This window comes from Anolis carolinensis, chromosome 2 (genome assembly GCF_035594765.1).
Source record: "Anolis carolinensis isolate JA03-04 chromosome 2, rAnoCar3.1.pri, whole genome shotgun sequence".
Taxonomy (NCBI): domain Eukaryota; kingdom Metazoa; phylum Chordata; class Lepidosauria; order Squamata; family Dactyloidae; genus Anolis; species Anolis carolinensis.
In genome coordinates this window covers 110,000,307-110,011,934 of record NC_085842.1, presented here as the reverse complement: position 1 = coordinate 110,011,934, position 11,628 = coordinate 110,000,307, and the positions used below count along the sequence as shown (strand labels likewise).

The window sequence follows — 11,628 nt, the reverse complement described above, 5'->3', positions numbered from 1 at the left end:
ACTTCAACTTCACTTGAGACATGGAGCCCTGCTGGAAGTAAATTCAGGGGTTTCGTGCCTCAAGTGAAGTTGAAGTGTCATAGGACAGGCAATTTTGCCTGCTGGATGAAGTCATAAAAGACCATGATTACCCAAATTTGCTAAGGGTGTCATGGCTAGCTCAAGATTTGAACCATATCTCAGTGCAGTACTATAGTATGCTGGCTGTTCCCCTTTCTAAACCAGACTCCATCACATCACCCAGACTGGTTCATGTCTAGTTTTGCCCTTATGCTATGGGAAAAAAAGAGAAAAGAAACCTAACACAAATACACACAGCCAAATCCAACAAAATGAACAGAGAAAAACATTTGTGTTCTGCTTGTAGATTTATATGATTCCACTTGGCCTAGTCCATCCTTTCCATAGCAATGGGATGCCTTTAAATAAATACAGATCCCACAGGCTATCCCTTGAGTGGTGCATCTTGTTCAATCATCCGTCTTGTGGGAAATCTTTAGAGCATGATTTACTTAAGAGCTGTGCTGCTACTGCAGTGCCTACTGCGTGCCAAGGACGGTGCTAGCAGAGCAGATGCGTCTGTTGTGCTTATTTACCGGTTTTGCTGTCTGTCAGGGGACTGTGTCAGGTTTCCTTCTCCACAGAGCTCCCCCTTCTGCTTGGTGTCAGCTTGTGGCTTGAGACTGAAAGGGTCCTTTCCCACCTCTCCATCAAGGCAGCTGAAAGCAGCAGTGCAGCCAGAACAACAGCCAAGGCAATTGTTTGCATAGAAGAACTCTTCTTCTCTGGTTGCCCTGCCACAGCACCCTTTCCCTCTGGACACTATTTTGGAAGCTTTCCAGACACCTGACCTGGGTGTCACCGCTCATCATCTCTGTTCTCTGCAATAACAGAAAAAAAGAGGACGAATCCACATCGCAGAAGGGAAACTATTGAAACCGGAGTGGAGGGAGGGAAACCTGCCAGAGACACACACCTCCTTCCCCTACTCAGAGTGCCACAGGCAAGAATTTTGCTTCCTGACAGCAACAACAGAAGCTCCAACAAGGCTGTCAGCCTGAAATCGTGTCCAAGAGGTAAGATAGTATCACTAAATATGACTTCTTCTGAAATCTTTGGGCTGAGAAGAGGTACAATGTGAGAAAAAGCTGCGTGAGGGGAAAGTTATTTATGGCAGGATGTGTATGGGCTTTGGAAAGGCTATAGTTGTTTCTGAAGGAGAGAGAATTTGATAGCAATACTATTCTGCCTGTTGATGATGTTAAAGTTAATATGGACTTTCTTTTAGTCAAATTTTATCTCTGGTTCTTATACACACACAACACACTGAACATGTTGCAGGGCATGAATTTAAGGAATGAGAGACATGTAATCCAGAAGGAAGGATGTCTGCCTTTCCCAGATGTATTGCACTACAAACCCTATCTACAATCGTGTTGTTGGGGATTGTGGGGTTGTAGTCCAACTCATCCAGAGAGCATACAAGTGGAGAAAACAATAGTTGAGTAGGAGTCAGTGAGTGACAAAGTTTAAAGACTGTTTAAATATATGGCTTTCTGGTTAAACCACTGAGCTGCTGAACTTGCTGATTGAAAGGTTAGCAGTTCAAATCCGGGGAGCAGAATGAGCTTCTGCTGTTAGCCTCAGCTTCTGCCAACCTAGCAGTTCAAAAACATGCAAATGTGAGTAGACCAATAGGTACTGCTCTGGCAGGAAGGTAATGGAGCTCCATGCAGTTATGCCGGCCACATGACCTTGGAGGTGTCTATGGATAATGCCGGCTCTTCGACTTAGAAATGGAGATGAGCACCAACCCCCAGAGTCGGACAGGAGAAACCTTTACCTTACCTTAGATATTAACTGCCTGGTTTCCATATTAACATATAGAGCAAAATGACTCCTAGGATTACTATGTGAGTTTATATATGTTTATGTAAGTGTAACTATTTATACCTGCTTTTAAAGATTCACAAGTCATTTAGTATCATTGGCTTCTTCTGGGGATGTGGGCAAACTTCTGTTCAGAACTGAAGATGGCATCCAATGTTATCTTTGCCTATCTAGTCCTTTTGCATACAGGTATAGTGCTTCTGGTCCTTTCTTTCCATTTGACTTCTGACCAGCCTTCATTTAAATGGTGCTGCTCGAAAAGAGCTCCTTTATGCTCTTTGTGCATGTGTTGCCATTGCTAAGGAATCCCAGAATCCCAGAATCCCAGAATCCCAGAGTTGGCTTTCTTTAAAGACCTTCAGTGAAATAGAGTCCAGCACTTTTTGAGGCAGTGTATTCCACTTTCAAAGCGCTTTTGCCATGAGAAAATTCTTGCTAATGTTTAGGTGGACTATTTTTTCATATAATGTGAATGTATTGATTTGTGTCTGGAGCAGCAGAAAAGTATCTTACTCCAACCTCTATATGATATCCTTTTATATATTTAAATATGGTTATCATATCACCTAACAGTCTTCTCTTCTCTAAACTAAACACATCCAGCTCTCTAAGCCATTTCTAATAGATTCTCATGGGATTTAGTTTCCAGACGTTTTACTGTGGTTGCCCTTTTCTGGGCAATTTCCAGTTTGTCAATATGCTTTTAGATCTGCGGTGCTGAGAACTGTGCAGAACACTGATGTGATATTTGATCAGATAGGAAAAGAGTGGGGTTATGATTTCACTTCTTCCGGACACTATACTTCTGTTGTTGCAAGCTAGAATGGCAGTGGTTTTTCTGGGCTGCATCAACAGGAATATAGCAAAGGGGATGGTTTGCCAATGGTTGTGTGAGAGTCAAATCCCCCACTTTAATACTCATTTTTTCTTTGTATTTGATAATGCCTTGGCCTACAGCTACTCAGATGGTGTACTCAGCTACCCAATTGTATATGCACCGAAAGCTCAGATTTAACCTGAAAAATAGGATAGATTTAGTTCTAGAGCCTAGTCATTCATTTGCAAGTCAAAATACAATTTAGTCCCTTGGGCCGGCATCCCTTCCTTATTGAATCTGATCACATTAAAGATAACTATCTAAAGCAAGAGGGTGAAATCCATTCTTCTGTCTGGATGTTTGTTTGTTTCTTTCTTTGGCTCCTTCCACACAGCTGTATAAAATCCACATTGAACTGGATTGTATCGCAGTGTGGACTCAGATAATCCAGTTCAAAGCAGATTTTGTGGATATCTGTCTTGCTATTCTGGGTTATATGACTGTGTGGAAGGCCCTTAATTTCCCTAAATTCCCACATTGTGGTGCTGTCTGTCTCTGTAAATTGCCTAGATGTACACACTTATGGTAAACTATCATCTCATAGTTAATTCCCTTGCTTTCTATATATGCTATAACTATCACATTCATAATTCCTACTTCTTTAACTAGTGAGAGGTTTCAAGAATGCAGGGTTCACCCAGGCTAGGCTTCCTACTTCAGAGAGAGCATGTACATTTGTTATATTTGCATTTTGTTATAGATTTATTTATTCATTTTATTTACTTCATTTGTATACCAATTTTCTCTTTCTCTGATAGTTATAGCTATGAACCTACTGGAACACATATGTGGGGGCAACATTTAAACACATCAGTGGACAAAGTCCAGCTATCTCTGGCTTGAACTTCGACTGCAGGACGTCCCTTGTTTCTCTCCTAGGTTGTTTTAGCTAAACATCTAGATGGCAACCAAGAATGAAAGCAGGGTAGAAAGTACTTTTTCTGTGGAAGATGAAATGAATTTAAAAAGAAGCAAAATTACAAAGTCTGCCAAAATGGCTCTCATTTTCTAAGAGTGGGCCAGCTAGGATAAACAACCTGTTCTCTGCTTTAAACTACCATTTCCATCTGCTCTGTTGCCAGCCAACCAATAGTTAGTGAATGTGGGCATTCTAATCCAAAACATCTAGGGGCACCATGTTGCTTTTCCTAGTTTTCCCTGACAAAGAAAATACTTGTCAACTTCACCAGGTCCATTAAGACAGTCCTAAACAATATTTCTCTGTCCTGTCTGACTTTTCCATCAGCTCTCTCCACATTTACAATGATATACTTTTGGTGCTATAACAGGGCCAGTTATCTGTACATTTACCCTTAATGGGTTTTCTCTTTGTTAAAAAAAACATCCACCCAAATTATCATGCAAATCCAGAAAGCTAAGAACCCATTGGAGCAATTCTTACTTATAAAAAACAACTACTTGAAATAGAATGTCATTTCATTGCCTTATGGAGAATGCAGCTTATATTTACTTATACAAAAGTTTGTATCATTGGACAGCCCAAGTGTTCACAGTATTCTCTACATTTTCTATTAGCTTCTTGGCTACTCAGTAGAGTTAGGAACAAGCTTTTGGAATAAAAAGTCATATCTTGTATAGTGGTCACTGAGGCAGTTATTTCCAGACATATTTGTTAGTTCATATATTTTCTTCTTCATGTAAACTAACTGGCAGAAAAATCTGGTTTAAAGCTCCCGCTGTTCTGCTTTAATTGCTAGGAAACCCTATTACCATATTTGTAGAAAAATCAAGGGGATAAGGAAGTCTTCTCATTATTATCCAGCCTCACCTGTAATGAAAAACAGGGATCTCTTAGCAGCCACACAGTCGTGAAGGCACTTTGGAGGGGAAACTGTGCCTGAATTTGGCCAGGCAGAAGTATAGATAAGACCAGTCCTACCATTTGGCAGAGTGAAGCAGCTACCTCAGGTATCAGATCTGGGTATAACAAAAGAGCAAACCGTTATTAAATTTGAGGCTTTCTAACTAGAAATACAGAGAGATGTTTAGGTGGACTTTCTGTTTCCTTAATGTATTCTCTGCAGAATCATAGAATCATAGAATAGTAGAATTGGAAGAGACCCCATGGGCCATCCAGTCCAACCCCCCCACTAAGAAGCAGGAAATCGCATTCAAAGCACCCCCGACAGATGGCCATCCAGCCTCTGCTTAAAAGCCTCCAAAGAAGGAGCCTCCACCACAGCCCAGGGGAGAGAGTTCCACTGCCGAACAGCTCTCCCAGTGAGGAAGTTCTTCCTGATTTTCAGGTGGAATCTCCTTTCCTGTAGATTGAAGCCATTGTTCCGTGTCCTAGTCTGCAGGGCAGCAGAAAACAAGCTTGCTCCCTCCTCCCTATGACTTCCCTTCACGTATTTGTACATGGCTATCATGTCTGTGACCACCTTTGCTTGTTTTGGGTGCAATGCATCCAGTCACTTAGGTTGGATGGAAGCAAGAAACCATCTTCACCTCAAGCAGGAAAATGTATGGGATGGCTCTGGACAGAGAAGTATCACAGGAAAATATTTAATTGAGGATATATTGCAGGAAACATTTGCATGAGTAGCTAGTTTTAAGCATCTCTTTTTGTCTGTTAATGCCATGATAAACTCAACAAATAAAGTAGATTTTCTGAACAGAGCGATTTCATTAGTTAATTAATTATTCAAAGTATCTTTATTCTGCTCTATGTGAAAGGATCTCAGGGTGGTATACAAGTAAAATTAATAACAATAGTAACAATACATGCTTTGACATGTGCCTCACTACAGGTCCAGTTATTCCTGTGTGATTTATTATGCCTTATAAAAATGCACAATTTATTAAGCTTTAAGTAGATGCTTTTATCAATCTCAAAAATTCACCCCAGCAGTAGCATGAGTTCAGCAAATACTGACCTCATGCTACTGTTGGGTTGAATTTTCTAGGCTAGCTGGGATAAATAGATTTTGCTTTCCAAGCACTCTTTTAAAGGATTATGTCACTTGTCACTAACGGTTTTTGTCACCATGAAAGAGGACGTATTTATCCCCCAACATTTGGCTACATTTGCATCTTTGTTTTGAAATCCAAGGGTAAGACTGCCTGCTGAAGTAAAGCACATGCTTTGGCCTCTCAGCTCGGCTAAACCTGCCCTGTTTCCATCTCTGCTGAAATCACAGTGCTCACGCATTCTGACTAATGCCCCCAAAGGAAATGTTGTGTGCTTCCAGTAAAGAGTCTCATCTGCTAAAACTTTGACACAGTCATTTGTGGGAAAGGGATGATATTTGGGAGCTGCCAAATAGTTCAGGTAAAGGAGAGGACAACGGGGACAGCAAAGTGTTATTGTTGAGGGCTATGCTGGAAGGCAGGCATGTGTAACAAGGTGCATATTGGGAGGGGCAGTTTCTCAACTCCTTCTTGCTCAAGTTAGTTTTCTGCTTTATAGTGACACCGCTACACACAAGCACACTTGCTCTTTCACCTTCTGAGAGAAAGGTATGCATTCTCCCTCTCATTGGTGGGGTGAGAAATACACCCAGAACATGTAAGTAAGTATTTGTGGAAGTGAGAAGCTGGCTAAGTATTAGCACAAAAGAAACATACAGCCCACCCTTCAACCATCCCAGAGCACCTCCTTTTTAATACTCATACTAGAATATGGGTACTACAATACCCATACTTGTTCTTTCTACCCTTCTTTCCAACTCTCTCCTTCTCATTGGCCCCATCTGCACAGCCATATCATCCAGTTTCTGAATCCAGATCATGGTAGCTTCTTTGGACTGGATTATATGGCAGTATAGATCCGGCCTTAGAAACACATACACTTTTTAAAGTAAACGTGTGGATAATATGCTGGTCCTATGTTTCCTTTGTTGCAATTAAAACCATAAATGGGAAGAGTCTATAATTTCATAATATCGATTCCATAAAGGCAAATACATAGTGACTTAGGGGTCTGAAGCTCATGTGATTGAAATAGTGTCTGGGTTACAATCTAGAATTAGTTTTTAAATTGTTAATGGTGTTTGGAAGCTTCTTATTTTTCATTAAATTCTTTCAAGTTTCTAACAAGTTGTCTTAATGGCTCCTGTTTCAAGTGAAGATCTGAGCACTTGGGCATATAAATTGGAAGTCTTATCCAGTGACTTGTGTGAGGGATAAAACTAGGCTATTCTTTTCAAAGTCATTGCACTTTATTGTACAAAGCTGTAACTCCATTGCAGTCACACTCATTCCTATCAGATACATGCCAGCATGAGCACCCTCATTATCAAACCTCTCCTCATTCAAACAATTGTGCCAATTTGTTGGTCCGTATTCCTGCACTCATACATCTGCATACATACCTTGATAATCTCACATTCCCACATTACCACTGGTCTGTAATTTTTCTGTTATTATTTTAAAAGCATTTTTCTGATCCAGCAATTGTTATTGTTTTTAAGAACACACAAAATAAAAAGAACCCTGGAATGGTGAAGGGGACGGGAGAGAATAGGTGAGGAGAATCCCACCCCCTGATGTCACTTCATTGCCAACATGCCAGCACAGAAGTAGATTAAACCAATAGCATACTGTTGTCAGATTGACAACTATTGATAGGTTTTGCCCAACAATAACTGGGGATGGGTTGATCACAGGGAGGAATCAGACTGGCAGTGAAATATGCACAGCATTGTGTGATAGTCCATTACTAAAAGTGATGGTACTGGTTCCATGCTGGTTTGCCTCCCTTGTGCCAATACATCACATACATTTTTAGATGGTAAGTCAGGTAGGAAACAATTTTAAGTGAGTAGTTAAAATGTAATGGTTGACTCATACTTTTCCAATTTAAAATAATAGGCAATTTATATCCTGAACCTTTGTTTTAAAAATGCTCGCTATAGGCTTTCGTAAGTTTACTGATCTCATTGGATTTTGTTCATCTTACTTTGTGAATTTTTCAGATGAACTTGGTCTTGGTGAGCGGATAGACACAATTTAATGAATTACAGAGAAATTAGGTGATCATGACTGTTCCTTATTATAAAGACCTTACTTTTAGCTTGCCTGGTAAAATCTATTCATTACAGCTGCACCCAGTATTTCATTTGACACCTTTTATAAGGACTCGAATTAACTGTCTTGAAAGGGTAGGTATTAGTCATGTTTGGGCTTCATAATAATCCCCAGTATTCCCTGTAAGGAACTTGTATATGCCTGTTTTGCTTAGGAACAGCACACTGCAGTTACTGTATAGTACCTTGCCTACTTCAAGGTATGGAGAGCACATAGCCCTTGATGATGGCTTCAAAGTTTCAGCGAAATCATCTCACCTCTTCACAAGAGTGAGTCATTGCCAGAGCCGGCCCAACACAGAGGCCAATGTAAGTGCCCACTTGTGGCGCATTGTCCCCAGGGGTGCCGTCAAGGCCCTCCCGTCGCAGCGGCGGGGACCATCGGCTCCCTCCTTGCCGAATGCGGAAGGCCTCAGTTGACGTTTGGCGAGGAGGGAGCAAATGGTCCCCGCCGCCGCTGCCAAAGGTATGTGCGGGGCCTTGGAGGGGGTGCAATTTCAGGGGGGGGCATGACCACTAGATTCACCTACAAGGTGAAATTACCTAGGGCCGCCTCTGGTCATTGCATGTCTCTGGGACCAGTTCCCATCATTTAATTCCAAATTTTAATACAATGTATGTATGTATTTATTTAAAATACAATGCGACCCCTTCATCCGTGAATGTCATAGGGATAATGTGTTGTCGAAGGCTTTCATGGCCAGGATCACAGGGTTGTTGTATGTCTTTCGGGCTGTGTGGCCATGTTCCAGAAGTATTCATGGATATACGAAATCATGGATAATAGTGAACCTTATTGAAGCTGAGTCATACTGGGGACCTAGAAAATGCCTAAAGAGGACATATTTTGTCATACATGGATAAATTAAACTATGGATACTGGTTCAGAGGATTTTGGGGTTTGTACTGTTTTTATTTTCACAAACGTTATCCAGAAATCTCAGGGTAGAGTATAATAAACTATTTTGACAGTGTGAATAACTAACAATATGTTTTAAAAGTTAACTACTTAAAAAGACTGATTCAAAGAGTTGAAATAGTTTAAAACACATGCCTTTGACCAACATATATAGCAGACTGAAGCATCTCATCTATGGCATTGTAATAGTCTAGAAATGCGATTTTGAACTGGACAGAGACAAACCTACATTACCCAGAGAAGAGACCTAAGCCTAGGCTGGAAGTGCTGCAGGCTAGCACTGGTACACCCTCCCCCACAACATGTTCTCCCAACTCCCTAGCATCCTGCTTTGAGGGAGATCAGTCCTTAATGTCCTAAATGACATTGGTGCTGTTGGGTTATCATGGAGGACTCTGTGAGAGCCAGCATAGTGTCATGGATTCTGTACTAGGTGATGACTCTGGCATCCCTCTCAGCCTTGGGCAAGTCACACACTCTCAACTTCAGAGTATGTGTATGTGTACATGTGTTTGTATTTGTGTACTGTAGGTGTATCATAATTTTCAAATAAAAAGAATTTATAGAAAAAAACTTCAGAGAAAGACAATTGCATCCTTCCCAAATAAATCTTGCTGATGAAAACATGTGATAGGGTTGTATTAGGGTTGCCATAAGTTGGAAACAACTTAAAGGCATGCAACAGCAGCAGCAGCAGCAGCAGCAGCAGCAACAACAACCAAGACTCATTGCAAGTTCCACTACAAGTATTAAGGTGAGATTCAACTACCATTTATGTTGGTATCCATACATAGAATCATAAAATTGTAGAGTTGGTAGAGGCTTCATGAGTGACTGAATTCAACCTCCTGCTCAGTGTCGATCTCCAGCAAAGCATCCCTAGTTGTTTACGGTCTTTTTGAAGTAATCTGGAGAAGAAGACATGGAATTAAAGAGCAACCTTTCCATCAGGTTGTAGTCCATCTGGGACCAGCCCTGGAAGAGACTGTTGAACATAAATAACTGAAATAATATGTAAAGCTAATGTTAACTATGATAAAGATTGATTCCAATATCTGTCTTGAAAATGTAAATAATGTCCTGGAAGGAATTAGCAAGAGAAGAACGTTGAGGAGGGAATACTATTTCAAAGCCACTTCCTTCTCTCATATTCATGGTTAAATGAATCCAGTATATGCTTACCTGGGAACAAGTCTCATTAACTCAGTGCCTCATACTTTTTTGACCAGACAAAAGAAAATTGGATGGTAAGAGAATTATTCCTCCTCAGAATTCCAGTGGCTCCTCCATGGGTATAGAAAACTCTTCTTACAGTTTTGCTCAATCCCATATGTTTTTTCCAGGCAATTCCTTCTCAAAAATGTAATGATTTGGAGGGTGTTTGAAAAAAGCAGCTCCAATGTTCATCACAGTTCAGAAAATACCTTGAAGCAAATAGTTTACACAATAGCACATACAGTTTGCACATAAAATGGGTGAGATTTTTGAACAGGAAACATGTTTTCTGCACAGAAAAAACAACATGTATTTATGTGTAAAAAAATCCCAAAAATCTGTGATTGAAAGCTGTACAGAAATCAGCATGTTCTTACACAGCAAGGATATAAATCCTTGCATGCAAGGATGAAATATGTGAAGATTGACATACTTCTTCCTAAATCACAAATATTAAAAAGGAACCTTCTTCAATCCTTAAAGCAAATCCATTTTGAGCTCATTTTGCTCAGTAGAGGAGATGCATCAAACAGAATTCTTTCCGTCAAGAAAATAACTTTCCAAGGATATTATGCAGTTTTCCTGCAGGAAAGAAAATTACCACATTGTCCTCCTTCATTTCTGCTGGCTGCTGATTTCTTTTGGAAAGGCTAAAATCTTTATGTTGGGGCCCTCTTGCCACATAGGCTGAGGATCTGTGGGCTAAGAGTTTTGAAAGTTAACATTCAAATATGCACCCTTTCCAAGATCTTTTTGGAAGATATGGACTATTCACACTGGGTTGTTGATGTCATCAAATGATGAATATTTTTGCAGGAATCAGTTATTGTTAACCACGAGAAATGCTTAACTTTTTTCTGGATTATGTGACCCGCTAAAAACACATCATACAAGGAGAGCGCAGTAGAGTTCAAATACCAGACATTTTGTTCATGCTCAGGGTATTCCAGACGAAGTTGAGGGTTGTTTTCTGCAAATAAAAGGAGAAGGGCAAAACTGAAAAGAAGTTGTTACTTGTGCTGTTTATAGCCTGGCTGGAAATAGTGGGCAACTTGTTTGAGAGTCTGTCATACTTCTATTTACAATCTCCATCCAGCATATAAATGGCACCACATTTATTCACACCACTTAAATATTTCAATCTCCAGAGAAGATGGTTCAGATGTCTAGTTTAGAGGTGTCTTGGAGTTATATGAGCTTTGTACTTCATTGGTTCCAAGTCTAGGTGAAAGTAGAATAAAAAATATATTTTGTGTGGTTAAATCATTCCCACTTCATGACAAGTTTCAAACCACTTGAAGGGAACCACCCTGACTTTCCATTCTACTGCAAGAACATCACACCTAAAGGATAGCAACTAGCAAGCCAGACTTGTCCTCTTCTCTTTGTAAGAAAGTAATGTAGCTTCAAACAGTACTAATTCAGTATCAAAAAGTTCCTAAAAATATATAAGACTAGCTGTGCCCGGCCACGCGTTGCTGTGTCTGAGTCTGGTGGTGTTGGTCAGTCTACATTAGGTTGTATTGATGCTGTGACCTCCACCTTCTTTATACTCACATTAGTCGTAGTATTTGAAGTCTGTTACCTTCTTCAATTTTTGTGTTGATTGATAATTGCTTGAGATCCCTGTTGTCTTTGGTTTGTTGTTAGTTGTAATGTCTGATTCTGCTGAGTGCGGT

General features: G+C 40.3%; 1 protein-coding gene across 3 annotated transcripts in view; it reads left to right on the top strand.

Moving 5' to 3' along the window:
* The first annotated feature begins 536 nt into the window (after window positions 1-536).
* Window positions 537-11,628, top strand: part of fgf1 (fibroblast growth factor 1) — a 91,690-nt gene continuing 80,598 nt past the window's right edge. Inside the window, exon 1 of one of the 3 annotated variants that reach the window (XM_008104709.3) lies at window positions 537-1,076. The gene's annotated coding sequence lies outside the window, so the exon portion shown is untranslated. The remainder of the gene's footprint in view (window positions 1,077-11,628) is intronic. The other 2 variants (XM_008104708.3, XM_003217376.4) reach the window with 2 other exon arrangements.